The sequence below is a fragment of the Ambystoma mexicanum genome, chromosome 2p, assembly GCF_040938575.1.
Source record: "Ambystoma mexicanum isolate Mex_15411 chromosome 2p, UKY_AmexF1_1, whole genome shotgun sequence".
Lineage (NCBI taxonomy): Eukaryota > Metazoa > Chordata > Amphibia > Caudata > Ambystomatidae > Ambystoma > Ambystoma mexicanum.
This window is the reverse complement of record NC_090923.1, coordinates 580564198-580585650: the sequence shown is the minus strand read 5'-3', so window position 1 is coordinate 580585650 and position 21453 is coordinate 580564198.

Genomic DNA, 21453 nt, shown 5'->3' with positions numbered 1-21453 from the left:
CCCTGTGCGTTATATACAACTGTATTTGTTGCAACCTAGCATTCCTCGACACCTTCTTGTGATACCCCTGAGCCCTTTCCCACATCCCGTCACTCATCACCTCTCCTACTTCCTTCTCCCAGGCCAGTCTAAGTGGCGTCACATCCTTGCCCACTTGAGTCATCATCATCTCGTACACTCCAGACGTTTCATGCCCACCTTCCGCTATATCATATATCACATCTAACGTGGTGTCCGGTTCCTCTGCAAGTTCAATTTCAGACCAGGTATCTTTAATTCGTTGCACCATCCCATGGTACGTGATATATTGCCCAGTGCTCAACCCCGTTTGCTCCACCAGCTCCTCAAATTCCAGTATTTTCCCCTATTGCCACACATCCCCTAGTGTTGCTATTCCCACCGGTTCCAGTACTTCCTAATCATTAACCTGAGTTGCACATCTGTTCCCATCATTGTAACAAGTGGTATTTGCGGCGAGCACAGGGCCGGCTTGTCCATCAACTGGCACGCCCTCTGCCACATCCCCCACCCAAGACCCAACATCCCCGGGCGGCCTCTGAGCTCCTTCTTGGGTAACCATATCATTTCTCTCAAAAACTATGGGGAGCAATCACCCTGATGCAGCGTATGTTCTAAGATGGACTCCGCAGAGAGCCAATTGGCTACATGTTGCAACTGACTCGCTACAGAATATACTTCCCAATTGGGTAATTTGATGCCTCCTCTCATGCGGGTTTTGGAGTTTCCATAGGGCTACCCTATTCCTCATCCCGTGCCATAGGACTTCCCTTCATATGCTATCCAGTTTAGTAAAGAATTGCCGGGGTATGAAGTATGGGATGTTCACAAAGCAATGCAACAGTCTGGGCAATGCCACCATCTTGAGCATCACCCCCCTTCCCATCATTGCCAGGGGGAGTTTCGCCCAGAAATTCGTGCTATTTTCCAGTTTCCGAACCGTTCTAACTGTATTATGCCTATGTTCATCTTCTACTGTGTGATATATACCTATCCCAAGATACCTGAAGGTCGTGGTCTCCCACGTTATCTGAAGTACCGACAAGTTCTCCACCATGAGCCCTCTATATCTGCCAAGCGGAAACACACAGGATTTGCTTGGGTTCACGGCTATACCTGAGAGTTCCGCAAACCTGTCTACCACTTCTAATACATACTGCAGATTTTCCTCTGGGTAGCGCAAATAAAATAACATATTGGCCCTCATTTCAACTCAGGCGGTGGACCATGGTGCTATTAGCACCATGGTCCATGCCGGATTCCGCCATGGTGGATGGCGGAATTACCGCCCCATTCCAAGGTGAGTGGGGCGGTAAATCCCCATTCACCATTTGCCCTTCCCCATTCCCATTTTTGCCCCATAGGCCATAATGGGGATGGGGAAGGCTCTAATTACGGCACCGTAAATTATGGTGCTGTAATTAGCACCAGGGTCGCTTAGCGCCTTGGACTTTCACGCCTGCAAAAAGCAGGCGTTAAAGTGTGAATCAGGTGTTAAGGGTTAACGGCGCCGACGGCGCCGTTAAACCCTTAACGCCTGACTTGTAATGAGGGCCATTGTCTGCGTATAGAGAGATTAAGTGTGGTGTTTCCCCAACTACAATGCCTATTTCATCATACTGCTGCCTTAAATAAATCGCCAGAGGTTCCAAAGCCAGAATATACAACATGGGGCACCAGGGGCATCCCTGCCTAGTCCCTCTACCAAGTTGCCACCTCTCAGAAATCACAGTTCCTGTCTTCACTCTCGCTAATGGCTCGCTATATAGAGGTTCTACCCAGTGGAGATATCCGGGTCCCATACCATAGCTAGCTAGGGCCGCCTTCAGCCACGGCAACCGGACCGAATCAAATGCCTTGATCGCATCCAGTGATACTATCGCCATTTCGCTAGTGCTCCCTTCAGTATGTTCAATCACTCGGTGGAGTCGCCTCAAATTATTCGAAATATTCCTGTTTGGGACATATCCTGTTTGATCAGGGTGAATTCATTTGGTTATGACCTTTTTCAATCTATTTGCTAACACCGCTGTTAAGATCTTAGTATCTTGGTTTAACATCGATAGGGGTCTATAGGAACTACAGTCGCTACCAGGCCTGTCAGGCTTGGGGAGTGGCACAATGACCGCTTCGCGCAGTGATTCTGGAAGTCTCCCAACTTCATATGCTTCGTTAAGCATTTCCAGCAGTGGGGGGAGAATCTCTGTTTTATATGCCTTATAAAATTTGCTCGGGAGTCCGTCAGTTCCCGGGGTTTTCCACGTGGGCAGCTGCCTCAGCACTTCTTCTAACTCTTCTAGAGTGATCAGGGCATCCAGCTCCTGCCTCTCTTCTACACTAACCTGGGGTAGCCCAATGTCTTTCAATACATTCTCTATCTCCCCCTTCTTGTCTCCCGCCTCGTCTCCATACAAGCGTCTATAATAGTCTACAAATTCTTAACCCCCTCCTGCGTGTCCACTACATCGCCATTCTCTCTCACCATTGCTCTAATTGGGGGCCTAGGAGTCTCATTTTTGTAAAGCCATGCAAGGAGTCTTCCTGGTTTGTCGCCTCCAGCATGTTGTCTTTCTATGTATTTTTTATAATTAAGATTGCATAATCTATCCCAATATCCTGCACATTTCTGCTGCAGGCCCAGAACCTTTTCTGTATCTGCCTTAGTGTTACCGCCCTGTTCCAATACCCTCTCCAATTCCTTCTCAGAGTCCTTTAATTCGGTCAGAATCCCCTCCTGCAATCCGTTGGACTTGGCTATGGCTATTCCTCTCACTACCACTTTAAAGGCTTCCCAGAGTGTGCCCAATGTCTTTACACTGCCAGTATTTATCTCGAAATAACTTATTATTTCCTCTCGCATATCCTCCCTAAATACGCTGTCTGTAAGAGCTTCTGCGCGCAATCGCCATGTGGGTATCTTTCCCCTAGGGGGTTGGTACTGCCATGATAGCAAAAGTGGCGAGTGGTTTGAGAGGACTGTAGCCTTGTATTCCGCCTGCGGTATTTCGGTCAGCAACTCCTGCATGACAAATATATAGTCCAATCTTGTATGTAGGCCCTGTGGGGCCACGTAATGCGAATAGTGTCTATCCTGCGGATGGCATGTTCTCCACGCATCTGCAAGCCCAAACTCCGTCAATAGGGCATGTAGTGCCTTTGCAGCCGGGGTGGGTCTAACTATTTTGGTGTCTGATCTATCGATGGTGGGGTCCAACACATAGTTGAATCCTCCCCCCCACAGTATGCCCCCACCCCCATGCTGCCACTGAGTTCACTACACAGGGTCCTAAAATACGCAGCTGTATCTCGGTTCGGGGCATAAGTATTCACATTGCAGATTTCTCTGTTTTCCACCATCCCGCTCATAATCACCATCCGCCCATCCACCTCTACCTGCGAGCTCAGCAACTGAAACGGAACATGCGGAGCTACCCATGTGATCACCCCTCTTGCGAAGGCGGAGTATGTTGCCCCCACCATTGTTCCTCTCCATTTATTCCGTATCACTTCTAGTTTATCTTTCGTTAAATGAGTTTCTTGTAACAGGGCTATGTCCACTTTCTGTCTACGTAGATACATCATTACCTTGTTCCGCTTTAGATAACTATTGAGTCCCCTAACGTTCCAAGTGACTATCTTAAGGTCTCCCATGGCTCATCTCGTTTTTCGTGAAGTGTAGGCTTACCCCATAACTTTTCCCCAACTATAACAAACCACAGCATACAACCCCTTCCCTCCCTCCTCCCTACCCTACCCCAACCCCAACTGTTGCCCAGCTCCATCCCTGGATCTCATGCTCCCCCACGTTTGAGTCTACCCTGATAACCGGGCAAGACCCCAGCAGGGCGTCACCGCACTATCGGTGGCCTAACTAAACCTAAATGGGGGATGTACAGGTTGGTCCTGCAAGGCCCCTAGTTAAGGTCTGAATCGCAGTATTCACGGATCATGAGCGACTATATTCAAGTCCCATAGTCTTAAGTTCTGAGACCCCCTGGTGCCCCTCTCGTGCATTACTTATCCGCATCACCTCCTTCTCCTGTCCGAACGTCTGACTCCTGGGGGCATCCCTGCGTGTCGAGCCATCCCATGGCTTCTTCCGGAGTTTCAAAAAACAGCGTTCTGTGCTTGTGAAAAACCTTCAGTTTGACCGGGTAAAGCAGCATGTATTTATGGCCCGCTTCTCGCAATCTCCTTTTGACTGCCCCAAAGTTAATTCTGCTCCGCTGCACCGTCAGGGTGTAATCCGGGTAAGCCGTTATGCTTGCCGAGCCTCTTTGTATTGTCCCACCTTTGTGGAAATGTTCCAGGATCCTTTCACGATCCCTGTAATTAAGTATTTTAGCGATCACCGGCCTAGGTGGGCCTCCTGGTGGCGGTCTCCTCGTTAGGGCCCTGTGTGCCCTTTCCACCGTGAACCTCTGAGACAGCGCTTCTCCAGTCATTTCTGGTAGCAGCATTGTTTCGACGAATTCCGTGGGGTTATGGCCTTACGCTCCTTCTGGTAGTCCAACAATACAGATATTATTTCTCCGGGCCCGTCCCTCTGCCTCCTCCGCTCTACTCTCCAGATTACCCACTCGTTGTACCAGGGCGTGAAGCTCCGACCGGTGGGAAGCACAATCCGCCATGTTGGGGGCCACCTCCTTCTCGAGGTTCTCCGTGCACTCCGCCAGAGACCTTACGCCTCGCCGCAGCAGATTCACATCCTCCTGCACTCCCCCGACCTGGAGCTCCATTGCTGTTTTTAGTTCTGCCACCGCCAGTTCGAGCTTGGTCTCCCAAGCCGCCTTCAGATCGGCTATCGCTTCAAGGACCTCCCGATTCGCGCCCATGGTGGCACTGCTCCCAACTTGGGCTTTGTCTTTGCTCCTGGCTCCCTCCGGGCCTGCCGGCGTCTTTGTGTATTCCTCTAACGTCGGTTGCTTACTTTTCAGTCTTGGAGGTTTGTTCGACATGGCGCTCAGCCCCTTCACCCGTGGTCCTCAGTCCCAGCAAGGGTGGGTTCTCACCGTCCTCTAAGGGCTGGTGATTTCTGTGAGTTCCTTCGATCGTCCACTCTTTGTTCGGGGCACTCCACCAGCATTTTCCCTTTTGCTTTTTCTTTCTCCACAGCCACCCGGACTAGGCAATGTGATTAGTATTTCGTATCCCTAGCGATCTTCCTCTGCTGCCGTCGAACAGAGACAGCTCCTCCGTCTCAGGGGTGCGCCCCTCGTGATCTCTTTGTTCTCGTCTGCTGCCATTTTGATGCCCTCTCCGCGGCCAGAAACTCAGAACAAAGCGACAAAGCGGTTTTTTCTCCGCCGTAAATTTGCAGTCAACCTGCTCATGCTCTGCTCTGTACCTTCCCACGCCTGCACGTCTTTTTTGGGCCACCACTGATCAGAAAAATATGCGTTTCTTGGTCGGATCAAGTTGTCAGATCACGGAGCTCGCAGGGTTTCCAGCCTATTCCATGGCTGCCAAGCCACGCCCCCCTCATGTTCCATCTTCATGTATTGCCTTCACTGTCTCCATTGTTATTAGCCTTCATGCTATATGCGCTTCCCTGGCCCTCTTTGGTTAGCAGTGCCACACAAATTTAGAAGGGAGGAATTTAGAAGGGTGGCATGTGCAAGTCACGACACATTGAGGCACATGTGCATTTGGGTATGGTCACGGTCAGACAGATTAACTCTTGGGTTGTGTGTTTCTGGTTTGTCGTACTGGCCAATTGATGTTCCTGTGTTTATATTGATGGGTGAGCTGTTTCTGAACTTTTTAGGTTGATCGTTGCACGCTTTGTAACAGTAGTGTTATGTGTTGGCCACTTATTTTTCTGTTTGGACATTGCATGCCATGGCATGGCGTTTCAAGCAGGTGACATGAAGTGTGGGAGGGTTTAGGCGACATACCGGCATTTAGATGTGTACTTTGTCATGGTGTTTGTACTAAGGGATGCACATAATGTTGCACTTTCGAGCACACATTCTCAGTGTGTTAAGGTTGGGACAGATGATTGTCCCTTTGTCATCATCGATTGTCACCTGGGATGTGCCAGGGCTGTGTGCACTCCCCAGGGGTAGGATTGTAGCTGAAAAACTGTGTAACGAGCTGGGTAGTGACGCCTCGCCACATACCCTTTCCCCTCCTATGCGCAGCCGCCATTGGGGGTGTGGGGGCACCACATCGTCCACTGGTACGCCACGCCGTGTTGCAACATTGTGCAGGACACATGCTGCCACAATGATCCTGGACACTACACTACTATATGGGGTTCTGTATTGGAGTCATCATATAGGTGCTCAGAGGGTATGCACTGTCCCCTCTAGAGGTAAGATGGGTTGTCAGTGGTGTGGTTTTGTCTGTGTGAGACAGGCATGCATTTGCAGGGCCATTTGTACTCACCAATGAGCCATGTGTTGCCATGCCTCCCAGCTTCCAGGGCCCGCTGTAGGGGTGATATTCTGAATATGAAACTATCATGGGTGGACCCCGGAGAGTTGGCATATACAGAGGTGATGATTCCCTTGGCATCACCTACAACCTGCAAGTTGATGGAATGCCAGTGCTTGTGATTGTGATAGATGTGCTCTGTGGCCCTAGGTGGACGTAGGGCCACATGGGTGCAATCGATGTCACCAAGCACTTTAGGGACGTGGGCCACCCCGTATAGGTCCTGAACTATGGCCTGCCTTTCTGCGGGTGTTCTGGGCATGTATATGTGCTTGCAGACTGAGGGGCATGCAGTCATGATTGCCAACACCTGGTGTAAGCAGCATGACTGCATGGCCTGTGAAATGCCCCAGACAATGGCAGGTGTCCGCTGACATGACCCAGTGGCCAAAAAATGCAGTACATTGAGCACCTTTTCCAAGGGGCTCAGTGCTTGCGAGCACAGGGAGGGTGATGTGAGGTCATCTTCCCACTCCGTGACGAAGTCTAATACGATATGAGGTGGAAACCTATACCTGCCATAGACCTGGTCATCAGGCATCCCAAAAAGGCAGGTCCTGGGTAACAATATGTGTGCCGAGGCTATCCTCCGCCTCCTGCAGTGTTCCGCGATCACTGCTGTGAACAATGGGACATTCATTGTAGCTGTATAGTGCATTGGTTTTTCGCGCTCCCTTTTTATGCATTGTTTTTAGTGCGCAGTGACGCTTCCGCCTTCTTTCGCTTGGCGGACATGTTTTCCGATTAGCGCATCTTTTTCCGAGCGCCAGAGAGCCCTGTTCAATTCCATGAATACGTGTTGTTAGCGCGCGTGTGGGTATTGCAAGTATTTTACTGTGGTACTTCCTACGTAACGCACACATTTACGCTTGTTGTCCCCCATTCCACGTGTTCTGCTCCCTTTTTAGGTTACGGCGCTAGACAGTATGTGCCTTTGCTGGGCGGCTCGTGCAAGGCATTCGTGATGTCACAGTAACGTGTTGGACCCAGGCGGATTCAGCACAAGTCTCCGGTAAACCACGCGCAATGTGTTCCATGAATCCACGGGCGCTTGTGCACGTTTTGCAAGCAAGCACCCATTTTTCAGTGCTATTTTATTCTGTGAATCGGGCCCAATATATTTTTACAGGAGTATGGTGCAGAATATACAATATATGTTTGAAGCCTATGTCCTAAATGGAAGCATAAACACTTGTTAGATGTAGCTCTTTAGTGAATGTGTCCTCTCCCATTTCTTCATTAAGCCCCAGATAATAGAAATACAATTTAGAATAACCAAAATCATTAGAGAATAAATCAGTCAACCAAAAGAATGAAAATTCGATCTCCCACATTCACATTCTAGCGATGTTTAGAGATACGGTTGCAGTATCAAATGATAACATGTAAATTAAATATACTAACGAAATAGTAACACTGGTGGACAGGTATAACTAAGTTTAAACCGATCAAATCCGAATAAAGAAAATATATCTTTCAGAAAATCCACACATGAACTGTTGGTTCTCATATTCATGTATAATAATAACTTATTGTAAGGATTGTCATGGAACTATCTTTGAACAGAATGAACATTATGAATTGATCTTGTTCAATACATTCATATGCCATAATGTGTTCCACAATCCAACAAGTAGTTCAAAACGTAACTAGGATGTTAAATATTCAGTAAGTATGCTGAATAATCAAGTTTAGATTCAAAGCAACTCATTACGTCTTGTATATATTGTGATGCTCAAGCATACTTTATATTCAAGTCCATATTTCTGAGTATTATAGCTGCTGTGGAAAGTAGCCATGTACAAAAATATCCTAGGCCAAACATCAGCCATATTAACTGACTGTTTTTCTTTTTTAAACTGAAGTACTATCTTTGATATTATCGGAGTAAGTGCAAATTCTTCCTTAATTCATCATGGGTCAAGTGAATCCAATCTCTAAATCCAAACCATCAATCCATTCATGTTACCTCCTCATGGGTGCGTATGTATCCAGGGAAGTCTCTATGGGTGGGCAAACAGGGCACGTGCCCCGGGACCCCATCCTGGTGGCCCCGGAGGAGGCCCCCAGATCATGGAGAGTGTCGTGACTCCTGTGAGAATAACACGTGCCAGCCTGCCTGCAGCAGGGGGCATGGGCACTCGGGGCATGGCTGGCTCCCCCTCCCCGGCCTTGACTTTAATTTAAAGTTCAATCCTAAGTAATTCAAAGGCCAAGAAGAAGTAACTAAGCAACATCGTGCTCTCCTCTCTGTGCCCCACCCCCACCGGGCCGGCTTTCTGATTTCAAGTTGATACCAACAACAGTTTGCTGCCTTTGATCATAAATCATTGTTTCAGGCCATGGCTGGGCCTGGGAGAGACCAGCAATAGCAATGCAACAACAGCCAATGAAAATTACCATTCTGTTGTTACTATGCAGTATTTGATACATTCTTATAGTAGCACAGAATGTGCAGTTTTCATTGGCTGCACTGAAATGAGTTGAAGGTGTCTAGGCATCGCGTCAGTCGACCGTCTTGAGACAGAGAGCCTTCTTGCTGCGTGCATGTGGCCTAGTTGCGCCCTGTCAGTGTGCCACTGCTGCAGTGTCACTAGTGCCAGCAGTCCAGTGTGCACAGTGCACCGGCCACCCACCACCGAGGCCCCGACAGGAGACAGGCTCCCCGCCGGCTCCAAATCAGGTAAGTGCCAGTGCCCTCACCCTGCTTCTTTAAATGCACGTAGCTGCCCTTCCACCCTGATCAGAATAGCTTGTGTGTGCCTGCCTCCAAACCCTTTGATCTGCAGATGCTTCAAAGAGGGAGGATGGCTGCATTCTGGCTGCAGGTCGAGGGGAACTCCATCTCTCGGAACACTGCACATTTGATAGGTGTTTTTCTTAAGCAGAAATGCTATAAGTAAGCTCTCGGCTTCATAGGCGGGGCGTCCGCTCAGAGCCTTCCTCCAGAGCTAGCAATGCATGAGATGGAATCCCAGTAAGCACTTGCCCCTGTGTTATTGTGTTCTCACAAGGGCTTCCAAAAGTAGAAAGTAAAAGAGCCCACGGACAAATGCATTGCTCCGACCAACCACATAGGACAGGCTCGGACTGGCCTACAGGGCAATGCCCGTAACAAACATGCAAAATACTAGCGTGGGACAGTGTTTGGGTCAAAGTGGGACTCTATTTTTGGCCAATGTGGGCCAGTATGATAAGTGACTTCACCAGCGGCTACTAGTTTTGCCCATTGCTCCTGAATAAATGTTCTTTAAATTGCACAATTTGCAGCACACTTTATCAAAAACTCGCCCTTGGGTACTATTCAGTCTTTCACAAAAGGATTGAATTGACATTTGCAATGGTGGCACACCATTTCATTGGTGCCCAAAGCCATTTGGTGATCCAGTCCACCCCTGGCATAGCCCCTTTCTGCAGAGCGATGTCCTGACAGTTAAATATGCCAATGACCCGCATTTTAGGATTATGCATATATTAGTTGTATGTGTGCAGGTAAGCCTTGTATGGGTGTTTAAGGGTACATTTGTTGCGTACACATTCGTTTGTTGTGGATTTTTAGATGTGTGTGTGTTTGGTAATCATGTGTATGTGTACATTAGGTATCTGTTTGTACATTCATTTTGTACATTTGTATTAGTATATGTAGCTGTATATGTATATATCTGTATTGTACATGCAGCCTGTGGCGGGTATGAGGACGTGAGCATTATCTCTCTATACAGACCGCATGTGTGCATGGACATTAGCTGTGTATGTGTGTGTGTGTGTTTCTTTTTTATGTGTACATTAATTAAATGTACATTATGTGTTCTTGTGCATGCTCTGAGGAGTCAACTGCTAGTTGTTTTTCCATGCAGTGGGTATGTGTGCATTCTGCTGTGCTTATTGCGTTTGGTTGCATACACATTAATTCTGTGGGTGTCCATTATCTCTGCGCCGGTCAGTAACTGTGTATTTGCACACCGTGGGTGCGTCTGTGCAAAAGTCATCCACAGTATTGCCCTTAATGTACATGTTCTACTCCTACTCATTGAATGTAAATAAGTTTATAGTATTGCCTTTAATGTACATGTTCTACCCTCCTATTTGGCGTGATACGTCCGGCAATGTAACCCTAGCTGGACCTCACACACTGTATGTAACGAAGCTTTGCAACCCTCTTGCTGCCTTTGCGCCTGGCTACCCTTGGGTTAGGTGCACATTACAAATAAATAAATACAAATACAAATACAAAAATAAATACAAAATGTGCAGTACATGTGTAGGTGCAAACTCGCGGGCATGCATTAATTAGTTGCACTTGGACATTAATTGCATCTGTGGGCATTGGGTGTAGGCACGTACTGTGTATGTTTGCATTTGGTGTGTGTGCATGCATTAGTTGCGTGTTTGATGATGCTTCCCGCATTGGCCTCTCGCTTGACCAGCACCCACCACCTACCCACACTCTGGAGCTCTTTATCTGCTGGGCTGTGGATTGACTCCTCTAGTGCACACGTGTTGTGTGCATGAAAAATCCTCCCGGATATTAGACTGGCGGAGCCTGAGCAATGAAAGAGATCGCCCCCATCACCCTCCCTCCACTGCTGCTGCATTGAAGCGAGGCATGTAGGTTGGGTGGAGGCATCTGTACAAACAGATCTAGTGCATTTGAATAGGCGATTTACTTTACCAAATCCTACAGTGCATGGCAAAATTTCCACCCTAGCAAATGCGGAAGTGGTCTGCTGAAGCCTAGCAGCTGTAGCACCTACAGAGATAAACTACCCCAGTGAGGAATCTCCAGTCATCTTGGGAAGAAGTGAGGGCACGGGAACCTTTTGGATGTTTTGGGGTGCAGCAGGTGAAGGTCCTGCTGTAGTATCAGTTGTCATAATAAGAGAGGACCTTATGTTTTAAATTAATTCATAAAGAGCTGGTTTAGTTGCTGTACTGTTCTGAGCAGAATTGTAGAGGACTTTGCACTTGTTATTTTTTCTCGCATACAAGGTAGTTTTGACTAGGTGAATGGCCGAGTGGTCTTGTTTGCCTGCAATTTGTGTAAAATAGATTCTGTGCACTTTAATATAAATGATTCCATGAATCCTGCGTATAAACGATCGTGCACACTTTGCTATATAAACGGTACTGTGATCTTTGCTTGAAAGGATTATGTGCACAGTGCACATGCAGCATCTTCTACACTTTGCATGAATTATTCTGTGCACTTCACATTGAAAAGTTCCACAGGGCACACTTGTGTAAATTATTCTGTGCACTACGTTTGTATAGGAAGGAATTTGTTCATTCTCTCACTTAAAGGTTTCTGCACTAAATTATTCTGTGCACATTGTGTTTACAGTTTTTGCAGACTTTCTGTAGATTATTCATCACAATCTACACATAGGAGTCTGTTTTGTGCATTAGATATAATGCTGTGTACGTGGTATGCCCGCCTGATATTTGTTCACAGAGAGTCGCCTGCCCCGTGATCCTTTGCATGGAGATTTGCACGTTTTATTATGCAACCGTCTGTTGCTAGTTACTTGGTCCAGGGGCCCGGTCAAAAACACCTTTCTCACTGCACATGCATGGTTTGGGCCTACGTGTGGTGTCTTGTCACAGTGAATGGGGAAGGTTGTACTGTAAGAGAGAAGGCCAAATTGCAAGGCCTGGAACTCCATTCCACAAAAACACTACACAAAAACAAAGTGAAATGTCCTTAATATAGCATCCTCTTGGGGAAACGGATCACCGATGTATAATGTTTATATTTTTATTAACAACTAGATGATACATGTAAAGCTTAGAGGAGTATCTGTTGAATTGGACTTGAGATATGTAATCCCTTCATTTTTCACATTGGGAGGGGGCGTGGGTGTCGAGTCGCATTGGGTGACATGGGTTTGGAGGGGGGTGGGAGTAGGACATGGGTTTTCGGGGGGCAACATGGGTTTCGGGGGTGGGGGGGACAAGCTGTCTGTGCCCTGGCCCCAAAAAACTATTAAGATGGCCCTGTATGTACCGATTCCAAGACTACATATCTCAACTGGGATATTGTGTGACTTAGTAAGGTAAAATGCCTTGCTACTGGTGATTTTTGATTGCTTGTGCAGACGTTTGATTTATGTTCTGTGATCCGATCTTAAATCTTTCTTGGTGTATGCCCTACATAATATTTGTCTCAAGGGCAAATCCGGCCATATATTTTTCGAATCACATGTGGCAAACATTTTGAGCTGGATCTTGCATCCTGTACATGGATGCCTGATGTGATCACCCTTCTGAATATTATTGCAATAGCTGCAATGTAAACAAGGGAATGTGCCTTGTTTGGGTTTTGATAGAAGTTGTTGTCTAGGCATCGTCTGCCTATCGTCATTGATAGCAATGTGAAGAGATAGGCGTGCGCACTACATTATAACCTTGTTTGTATTCCTGGATAGGTCCCATTTCTCTAATACCACCCATCAATCCCATCTTTCTCTCTATCTCTCTCTCTCCCTCTCTCTCTCTAGCACTCCCTCTGTCTTGCTCACTCTTTCTCTTTCCAAAATGGATGCAAAACAGACATCTGTGAGCTAGCAGCTGAAGCACATGGGTAGTCTGAAAACTCCAATTATTACCACGGCTACCTGCGAAGGATTATCTGAGCCAAAAACCTTTGGTTCAAAGGGAGATGTGCTAGAAATATGTGGGTCACAATCACCCATTTCACCTTCCTTAGTATGTTGGTTGGCAGGCTGAGAGGTGCCCCAGTCATCAATCTAACATGCTCAGGTGCTGTACTCAGTGGCCTGCTGACTTTTGCCAATTGAGGGCATGGCTCTTATAGGCAGGCTAAGTTGTTTGGTAGATGTTTGTCAGACATTGGTTGGGGCAATGGCCCGCATTCCTGCTGCTTTCTCCTAGAGGTCTTCCCTGCTGGCTCATAAATGCCCCAAAGTCTAATGCTACAAACCTGCTGGGGATTCTTCATGATGAAACGAGGAACAGAAAATATAGAAGGTGTAGTGTGGTTCCTCTAAAATATGCAGCACCTTGACCAAAGGGAGATGGGGTGGTGCAGAGGCTGCAGTGAGGATAAGATCAGTTTTGTCTGCAACAGAAAGCTGTTTAGGGATTTGGGGATACAATTGACTTTCTGATGACACTGCAATCTCAAGTTTGCAATCTCTCGGGTCCCTTGCTAGGTAGGGGCATCAGAGGAGTTTCCTTCCAAAGCTGTATGCCGCAGCTCATGATGGAACAAGGGCAAAACAGCCAAGTTTTGTTCATCCAGTTTTTTAGAGCTGCCCTTCCAAGGGTAGGGAAGGCCTCTCAGGGATTAGCATATTCACACGGGGCCCTCTGGAGCCAGGGAAGGCACTGCCTCAGCTGTTAACGTCTACTTACACTAAACAATAGAGGAAGAGGTAGAAAGGCTATCTCTCTGAAGTGCGGTGTGGACTAAATTGCGATCTTGTGTTCACAGCATGTACAGAGGTTTGTAAGATATCTGAGGAAAGAACTCAGAGAAGACAGCACAAGAACCCACTAAACTGTGACGCTGCTGTGTGTGCCCTCTGTGACCACAAAAGCAGCGCAAAGTTGCTATCCCTCTGTCTCATGCTAAACCAGCTGAGAAATGTAAACCAGGGATGTGCAAAACAAGTCAGGATCTGGTAGCTCGCTGAACATTGGGCAAAATGGTATCTGTGTTTATAGGGACAGACCTTTTTCATAAATGCCTGGGCTACTGTGTACACTGGGTATAGGACTGTAGAATGCCACATGTACGAGCCCCTTTAGTTTACCTGTGTAGTTTACACTAAGACAAGAAGATTATTAGTATATAATTATGGAATAAACAGAGCCACTTTGCCATGAGCTCACAAATGATATGACTACAATATTGAAATAGCATTTGGATCAGCCCTCCTGAAGTGAGGATTATGAGTATACAAATTATGCATAGTTTCAGGACAAACCCGACTCTAATGATTGTGAATAAATGAATATAGCATAATGATTCTCCCTTTCTTAATATCTGTACAGTCAGAGTTCCTGTCATAGCTCTAGTAAAGTCTATCAGGCCAAAAAGGGATTGTTGTCTGGAATGAGAAGTTGGTAGTGGCAGTGGAGACACATTTGGGTACATCTGGGACTCCTGGATAAGGCATCTAGAAAGTAATGTTGGGTTAATGAGGTCACTGTGGGACCTATTATTTGGGTTGTTGTTTTATACCATCTCCCTAGCTAATTGGGACAAACACTATTTGATTTACCACATAGGATTCCATATGGACCCCTGAGAGACATTGTTGGGGATTAAGCATTGGAGAGGGTAGCTGCAGGAGATGTGGCTAGAGCAAGGTTGACAATATCCACAGGTTTGTGCCCTGGATCATACTCAACAGATTCTGGTCCAAGGTGAGATGTCTCCTGCCTCGGTAGAGATTCTGGGGAAGCCCACTTTAGATTTTGTCTGTTGTCAAATGAAAGAGGGGGCAACAAGGCCAGAGAAATGCTTTACTAATGGCCAGTCGGCTCATTGCACAAAGTTGTTTATGCATAGCCACCCCTACGATATGTTTTTCTTTGAAAACAAGAGTCATATTCAACATACATGCTTGTCTCATTATTTTTCCTTCATATGTATACATAGTTTGATAACAACATAATCCGTTTGAAAGACAGATTCCTCCAAGACGGGAAATGTGACGCAAAAACAGGCTTGGAACCACATACCTGAATTAAATTTACTCTGCAATGCTGTCTGGGAGGCAGCTTGATTCATATCAGTTGCTGGCATTGCCATGGTATCATAGTAACAAATGAAAAAAGTGAATTCACAAGTATAGGCTGCACTAACAGCACATACAGAATGCACAGCCTCCTTCTGTTGCTAGGAACCTCATTCCCGATGCATGGTGCCCTGAAGAGAACCTACACCAGCTTTCTCATGTTATCTGGATCAAGCTGGGGCCAGCGGCAAAGATATACAGGTACCACAACAGAGCCAAAACTTTAAGTCACAGTGCTTGTTAGCCTCTCTTTTAGGCAGAATCAAAATCCACAAACAAATATGGGCTGGGGGCAGGAAACTGTATTTGCCCTGCAGTACCGTCACCATGCCCACTGAGCTGTGGGAGGATTCACAGCCAAAATGTTGATCACCCGGTATCTCCTGGTCAGTGCCCAGTTCCCAATGCCAAGAAAGGGGTAGCACCCATATCATGGGAATGCAAACCCCAGCAGCACCTGCAAGCAGCTTTGTCAGTTTAAATCCTGAGCATGGGAAACTGCCAAACCCGACAAACAGAATAGTGGCAAAGTGCATGTGGCATACAGCATGCTACGGTGACCGTAGGTACATTCTCCTCTCCTCACTGTGACCTCATGGCGCCTTGGAGGGGTTACCACAATCCACAACATCCCCATGCAGCATGCCTTTCTTAAATCATAGGCAAAGAACAGGCTGCAGTGACCACTGGTGCTGTTGACTTCTGTTGCTCAATCCTAAACCTCACCTTGTTGCAGGCACAGGTAAAGCCATCTCCAGCCACCCACAAGCCTCAGCACACTATGGGCTAAGCCCAGAAGACTCAAAGATGCGACTTACTCAACTGGCCTATGGTTGCCTTACAGCTCTGCTGTCCAAGCCCAGTAGGAAATGATGGGGGATTAATCAATAGCATTCTCAGACGCACAACGCTCAGCAAGGGGATCACATTTCAGGAAAGATCACACCAGCTGGCTTCTCCAGGATTCACTGTAGGTAAGGATAGAAAGCAAAACAGGAGGATTATTGGACAGGTCAGGTTCTTTATAACTGTGCTATGAAGGAGAGAGGCTAAAGAAAACGAAAAAAAAGAAGATATTTTGGGAAAGTGCTCTGTCGGAAGGCGGAGCACCTCCATAAAGTACCTACTGTGACGAGGGGGAAGTGGAGGAAATGCACATTAGCATGCAATAGTGAGAAACAAAATAGAAGACTCTGGCTGTAGCATAGCGAACACATGCATTGTGCACGTAGACAGCAGTGCACTTCCTGCACAGAACTAATGCGCAACAAACATGGGAGGTCAAAGCAATACGCAGGACATTTTAGGGCACGATTCATGAAAAAGTGTGCATGTATCCCGCAAAGGCTGCGCGCCGAGAACGACACTACGCTAGCCTGTGTGCAGAATAAAAAATGCATGCTCTGTGTATTCATGGAATTGTCTGTATATGCAAGTCACGGCCGGAACGCCCCCGACACGCCCCCACACAAGGCAAAAACAGCCAGAACAGCAACCTTTTCATGCTCCCCAGGGTGTGAATACATACACCCTTCAAACAGTGTATGGGGTCCCCCGCAAGCAGGCCTGCATCTCAGGAACCCTGCGCAGGGTCCTCGTAACTGTTACTGGCACTAGGACAACATGCATATGACCAATTGTAACTCAGGTAAAACTCGAAAAATCTGCGTGTAAAGCCCCTTAAACCATTTGTGCACGCTGCTACACTGCGTACACGCACCCCTAAATCCGACACCCGATCTCGCACCCCTAAATCCGACACCCGATCTTACTCCTGCGTGGTGTATTCTATGTGGGATAGTCTGTACGCCTGCCTTCGGGTGGCGGATAGTATGAGGGCTTTGCGTGGCCATTTCCCTGCTGAGAGGTTGCACGCTCAGATCCATGAATACGTATCGTTCTGCGCGAGCCATGCCTATGCTCTGTGTGGTGTCTTGCGCAAGGCTCTCAGCCTCTCGCAGTGACAAGCCGAGCCTGTGCGAGGTCCCCGTAAAGTACGTAAAAAGTGCTCCGCAGTCGATTCCATGAATCGACAAATGGGATTTTAGTTGCAGTTTGGCACGCAAAGTCCCAATTTTTCTCGCAGACAATTCCATTAATCGGGCCGAGAGTCAATGTGCACTAACTAGAACTTGCAATACACACAGCACCAGGTGTACAGGTCATCAAAACAGTAGTACACACATGAAGCCAATGAATTGGGCAAAGGAAGGGAGAGTGAAACGTTTCTCAATGAAGCGCACACAGGATTCAGACTTTTGCCACAGAAAGGCCACATGGATTAAAGATGGGCAAAGATGTGCACGCAGGATTTTTGTTGTTCGCGCACATTTTTACAACTTAAAAAACATGGGAGTTGAACCATGAAAATTCCTGGTGCCGAGGACTTCACAGTGTATACGTCAGCGGAATGAGTAAAAAATGTAGACACGCGCATTCGTAACATTGTTTGAAATGCGTTAACAATTCGCTGTAATTCAGTGCGTGCACTTTTCACTGCTTTACAAAGATCTCCAAATGAGTTAGGAGCGAGGACTACAGGATTTTCAACGTGCCTTTATAAAAATGCTGCAGTGATGCTGAATGTCTTATGATAGTCAAAGGGGTGGAAGGTGAGATTACACATCGCATGGACATGCACCAGGCCAGCACAACAATGCAGAGGCTATGTAATAAGAATTGCTACGTGAAGAAGTGTAGGCATGGGAGCGGTCACAGAAGGTACACACTCATAACGGATGACCTATCCTCCCAGCGGACATTTTACAGACCATGTGCGTTAAGCCTAACACAATCGGAAGGTGACGTGCGCCAACTCGGGAGCAGTGTACGGGGCATTCACCAATCCGTACAGCTCCGCTGTATTGACCGGTGCAGCTTTTCAATGAATGCAGCAGACGAACGGTCAGTGTCGCCTAGAAATTGCTGCCAAGGCCTCCATAGGACGGCCTGAAGGTCCTATTTCTTCTTGTGCTGTTCAATTACCGCTGGCCTGCTCCGAAGCTTAAAACAAAGCCAAACAGGAAATCAAGTGTTTGATAACAATGTCAATAAAAGCTATTTAAACCTTCATTATCTTTGGGGTAAATCAAAGGGTAATGTTCCCCTTACTGCTTGTAATTCCAGCCATTATCACTTCAGGCGAGCTGGCTGCAAGCCGCGCCGGAGCCCTGGTGATTGGATATTGTTATAGTCGGATCAATAGCCAAAACTAAGACATTGACCTCTGGCCTGAGCAATGATGAAAGTGCTGGCGCTGCTCCTGTCGAATAACTCACCGTGTTGCTTTCAAGCCTTTTCTCCGCAAAACAATTCCGAAACGGATCTCCTGACCCTGAGACCTCCCACAACCCCCTCCCAACACGCTGCCCATCCCCGCCATTCAACGGACAGCATTGACGTAGATTCACAGGGGGATAATACATGACGGTGTATAATCCAAAAATAGGTAAATACATGGCGAAACTAATATTCTTGAGATGGTTCACTATCCTGCTTTACGGTTTAATTTTTTTTTTTTAATTTTTTTTTTAAACTCTTTATTAGTGGTCCGGAAAACATTGTACAAATTACAATCAAAATGATACGAAAATAGAGAAAACCAGAAAAAAGCAAAGAAAATAGCAGTACATATAGCCCGAATCCACCAGGGAAATCGGGTCTAAGCCTCACTGTCATCATCAGGGATCATATCACAAAGAAACATTCTGTGGGGTCCCCAAATGTCCTTGGGCCTGCTCACGGAAGGGCGTGTAAGGACAAACTTTTCTTCAGCCTCGTTTACATAGACCAGCTCACGGAGGAACTGCTTCACAGTGGGCGGTGCAGGGTTTTTCCATCGTTGCAGAATACATTTTTTGGCCACTGCACATGAGACATTAAACATTCTTCTGATCTTTTCTGAGCACTTTCCTATATCCCCAAATAAGTATTTCTGTGGAGTCAACACCGGGGGAATTTGTGTAATTTCATCAAGTACATCTGCCACCTCCCTCCAGAACCCAGCCACCACCGGGCAGCTCCAGTACATGTGGAACGAGCCAGCATGATCTGTTTTGCATTTGGGGCATTGACTTGGAGCATCAGCAGCGAACTTGGCTATCTTGGCCGGGGTGTAGTGCAACCTATTGAGAATTTTAAACTGGATTACTTGCAGTCCAGCATTTAAGGAAACTTTCTTGGTGAGAGAGCAGTATCTGTCCCAAGTTTTATCATCTAGAGGGATCTGGAGATCTCTCTCCGATTTATCTCTGTTCAGATTGGCCGTTGGTGAGTGTGTCTGTACTATGGCATATAGGTTGGACACCTTCAAGCGGCCCCCGGCCGTGATCATTTGAACGCAGAGGTGTGTAGGAGGTTCATCAGGGAAAGAAGCCCAGTGGTTTTGGAAAGCCGATCTCATACGACAGTACTGCAGTACCCTAAGTGGGCCCCTGCCGAACGCGCCAATTATCTGCTGGAGAGTTGCAAATTTCTCCTCAATAAACATATCTCCCAGGCGCATCTTGTCTCCAGGGTCCCAGGCTGATCGCAGACAAACATCGTGTGTCGGGGGGATGCCTGGGTAGTTCCAGAGGGAAACCTCCGGGTTATATAGGGTCGACAAACCCAATCTCTTAAATATTGCCCTCCAGGCACCGACAGTACAACTAACCGGGTTGAAATCACACAAATCCCTATAGTGGGCATCAAGGATTACAGACTGTATGTTCGTGGGAGAGGTGGTGAGTTCCTCTACATCAACATGCGGTGGGCCGCCCTCCCTGGAATACCAATACTTAGAGAACTGGGCCTGGGACACATAATAATATAATTCAAAATCAGGGGCCGCCAGTCCGCCTGACGGGTATGGTTCAGTTATTTTTCCCCACCCAATTCTGGGAGTCTGCCCATGCCAAAGGAAGGCGGTAGCCATGGACCTCAGTTTAGTGAAGAAGGGTCTCCCCGGCCAAATCGTTATGTTCACAAACAGATATAACAATTTAGGCAAAACTACCATTTTAAGCACAACTATCCTGCCATGTAATGATAACGGAAGGCGGTCCCACAATAAAAGCTTGGCCTTCAGGACCTGTAGTGTTGCATCGTGATTATCCGCATATAACCTATTCTTATCGTGTGACACAAGTATCCCCAAGTATCTGATGGACTCACTAGACCACTTCAGCGCCCCCTAATGAGCCAGGGCAGCCAGTTGCCGGTGTAAGCGGGAAAACCTCTGACTTGTCCTTGTTTATGGAGTAGCCAGAGTATGAAGTGAACTCTTGAATCTCTGCCATTACAGGCGCTAGGTTGTTATCCGGCTCAGGGTTATATAGGAGCGTGTCGTCCGCGTATAGAGAGATTAGCTGGGTCGCCCCCTTTAGGTTAATGCCCCTGCTGGAATGTCGAAGCCTGACCGCTATTGCCATCGGTTCTATTGTTAGGGCAAATAGTATAGGTAAAAACGGGCATCCTTGCCTTGTGCCTCGTCCCAGGAGAAACATGTATGAGATTGCCTTGTTGGTTAGGACCCGGGCCCCGGGCTCCGTGTAAAGCAATTTCACTTACCTAATGAAGTTCGGGCCTATCCCAAATGCCTCAAGTACTGCCAGTAAGTAGACCCACGACACAGAATCAAAGGCCTTCTCGGCATCCAATGAAACGGCCACAGCGTTTCTTCCCGGGTCTATCTGGGCCATTATGCCAAATAACCTACGCAGGTTAAGCGCAGTAGACCTAGCGGGGACAAACCCATTCTGATCCGGATGAACGAGTGTCGGAATCGCCGGTAAAAGCCTATTGGCCAGTTCCTTGGCAAATATTTTGGCATCTGTATTAATAAGAGATAGCGGTCTATAGGACGACATATCCTGTGGAGGGCGACGAGGCTTAGGGAGAACAGTTATCAATGCCTCTCTCATGGACACAGGAAGTATATTACAGTCGAGGGATTCTTACCAGACCCGCAACAACAACGGAACAAGCTCCGCACTGTATTCCTTGTAGAACTCTGCGCCCAGGCCATCTTACCCCGGAGCTTTATTGGACGTTAAATCTTTAATTGCCTCAGCAATCTCCTCTACAATGAGAGGGTGGTCCAGTGCCAGGCGGGTCTCCTCTTGGAGTTTCGGCAGCGACAGTGTCGCAAGGTATGCCCCTATCTCAGTTGCCGATTTAGTGTCTCTATTACTATACAATTGTTCGTAGAACCCAGAAAACTCAGCATTAATCTCGTTCTCATTGACCAACA